This window comes from Limulus polyphemus, unplaced genomic scaffold (genome assembly GCF_000517525.1).
Source record: "Limulus polyphemus unplaced genomic scaffold, Limulus_polyphemus-2.1.2 Scaffold2367, whole genome shotgun sequence".
NCBI classification, from domain to species: Eukaryota; Metazoa; Arthropoda; class Merostomata; order Xiphosura; family Limulidae; genus Limulus; species Limulus polyphemus.
This window is the reverse complement of record NW_013667977.1, coordinates 163,222-166,718: the sequence shown is the minus strand read 5'-3', so window position 1 is coordinate 166,718 and position 3,497 is coordinate 163,222.

Sequence of the window (3,497 nt, the reverse complement as noted above, 5' to 3'; positions counted from 1 at the left end):
ACTGTAATATATAGCTGGTTCCTCGTTTATGCCTTCCTGCTGCGAGCATCAAAGGTTTTAAGAATTTTTATATTCCCCTGAATATCTTCAACATCTTTTTAAAATGATCTTCTTTCATTCTAAGTTATTTTGGGATTAGTTTCATCATATTGTTAGGATGTACATCATCTGGTGCAAGTAATTCAACGTCTAGACCACGTAACTGTCGTAAATTAGTTTATTTCCCCCTTAAAATTCTTATACTTATATTCGAAACTTTATTAAACTACTATTTTATGAAAGTATGTCCATAAATTTGAATCATTCTGTAGTTTGTAATACAAATTTTAGTATTATAAATTATCTAATTTCTTAGTTCAAAGTAAATAAATAAATAAGAAACGTTAGGTATCAATTTGTTTGCGTGTCACATTGTATATCATCTTGCTCAAATTGTATTGTGTGCGTCATAAAATGTAAAGTCTACAGTTTTAATGAATTAGAAACACAAACTAGAATATAAAATAAGAATCTCCTACATTTTCTATTTACTGAGATACAAGTAAAGAAAAAGCTTTTAAGAAAAAATAACGAAGTAAATGTAGGGATGGTTAATATTGTTACCTCTCTGTGTTCGTTTCTTAAGTTTCCGTAGAAATTCTTTTCGAAGAACTTCAGCGATACAAGTCCTTTCTTAAATAAAACTAGTTTATTCTTTCTCAATACAACTTTGCAATACACTTAATTTCCACACTTAAACACACGCTATAATTTTCAATGAACGATTCACGCACTTACTTACTTCCGAGCTTGACTCAATTGTCCGTCTCTGTCTGTCTGCAATTCTATACCCGATTAATTTTCTGGCGCACTTATGTACAAGAATAGAGGGCGCCTAGCAAATAATGGATTATTCATGATGTTCACCGATCTTTCTTATACTCATTACGTGTTACTAGGGTCACGTGACTTCCGCTGTCGTAACAATATTAATCTTTCAAAAACAATGCAGACAAGTAGTAAAGATAGCATTTATATCTTCTCGAGTACAAAAACTTCAAAACATCATAAGTAGTAGAGCCAATTGTTTTCTATATATTTAGTGTCCTATGTTTTAAGAAACATAAATGAACTATAATAATTTATTGGTAAATATCAATAATATATATATCTATGTAATGTGTAGTAAATGATATGTCATTGTATTTTACAAAATACTGGTACACTAAGACGAGTAAGAAATTTGTACTTTGCAAAGGCCAGTTTTATGCTATTCGATACGATAACGCGAGCTGTATGTGCGTCGCGTGATTTACAGCTTGTGCTGTGTGACGGGACAATTTAGTTAGACACGATTAAAACGTCAATATAACAAAACAAAAAGTTAATAAATATAAATAGACATATAATATTACGAGATTTAAGGTATTTAGAATAAACGTTTGTAGTTTCCTGTTGCAATTTACAATCATTTCAGAAGGGGAAAAAAATGGTAATTTAGAGTTATTTTCTAATTTTATCGTGGTTACCAGGTTGATAAACTCGACCAACCCCAAATAAAGTTAAGGTATAGAAAATAACAGATAAAATATAAAGCTTTTCTACAAAACAAAAAAAAAAAACTTGATATTTATTAAAGAGGTTATAGTGATTATACAAATGGAAATTTGACAATTTTCAGATTAAGAAAAGTATTTTTAATTTTAAAATCAAAATCACTTTGCGTGTTGGATAGTGAACTATCAAAAAGAAAAAAATCACGAGCAAATCTTCAATTAAAAAATCTTAATACTTAAGTAAAAAAACTGATATTTTATGAACGAAAGCCTTGTAACGTTTATTGATAATCTACGAAACTTCGTGAAGATGTGCATACATTAACAAAAGTTGTAGTATGAATACTCCCATGGTTACTTTGGTGGTTAGTAATAGGTGCGGTGTATCAAGCCCCGTAGTCAAAGGTTGAACACTTGTACACTGTCACAAACTGTTGTAAGCGTATGTTACACATGAAGTTCAAATCCTTCTCACAATACTGTTGCGTCAGCGAGGTCACGTGACTAGTATCACTCCACCTGTTTCTAGAAATATCCTGTTCCTTCATGAATGCCCTAGCATTTACTAGATTGGGGGTAGTCTGGTATATATAAGACGCTCACAACGTGACGGAAGAAGGTAATGAGTAATTGAACTACAGTCAGAGAGTGTGTAACTGAGTACTGTTAAAGTCGAGCACGTGGGACGTTTGTTACAGCGCGACTGTTGAAATTAAGTGTATCGCAAAGTTATATTCAGAAAGAATAAACCAGTTTTATTAAGAAAGGACTTGTGTCGCTAAAGTTTCGTCGGAACGAAGTTACGGAAAATTAACTAGCGAACGGAGACGTAACAATACTAATATTAACGTAAAATCAACATACTTGAATAAGGTGGCTCAACAAATGCGAAAGCTACGATAGATCCCTCAAATATTTCACGAAAACGCACTGAGTGATTCAACTCTATCTAGCTAACTATTTTCTCTAAACTCCTATTTTTGTTCTATATTATAATGTACTAGAAAATTTGACGTCAAACTTTATAGGCTTATCTTAATCTTATTACTATGACCCGCGTCTCCCTATAGGTTATAGTTAACAAAGTAGAACATTAAAGATATAGCTTATAACAATAGGTTAAAATTTATTTTGGCTGCTCAGAGTTGAGCAACGATGACCACAGACAAATAATCTAAGTTCATGTGCTTAAATATTCTTGCCCCCCCCAAAAAAAAACAACACACACACACACAAAACAACTGTAATAAACTTTGTCTAGAAGAAAACCTGCTCTTTCTATCGATTATAAACATGTCCATCAGTAGTGTGGAGATGATATATCTAACTGTCTTGAAAGGCAGTAAAAGAGGGAGGCTTCTCTGGAGGGCTTTACATATTTGTCGATATCTCAGCAAATTGCTTTTGATTAGGTATGTTACGTATCTGGTCGTTTGTTAATTTCCGGTATAAATTATTTCCGAGGAACTTCAGCGGTACAAGTCCTTTCATAATTAAAACTAGTTTATTCTTTCTCGATACAACTTTGTAATACACAGAATTTCCACAGTCATTTTAACCTTAACTACTTTTATAAACACACGCTATAAATCACAGTGATTCACAACTGTACTTACGGTGCCTACTGTTCTCTTGACTCAACTATCTATCTCTTCAATCTATCTGCATATCTATCTATCTATGCCATTGCGCTGGTTTTTCTCGCCAAGCTTATATACTAAAAAAGAGGGCGCCTCGAACAAACTAGAGTTGCCAGGAAAATTCATGATCCTTCCAGAAACTCCAGCGCGCATGCTCCTAGCATCGCGACTTCCGCTGTCGTAACACTGCCCCTTCCTTAGTATTGTTCGTCCCGAACAATAGCCGCTTACTGTACCAAAAATAACTTAATTAAAAGTACAGAATTTACAAAAACAAAATTAAAATACAACAAAGTCTCTTAATTTTACAGGACGTATCTTC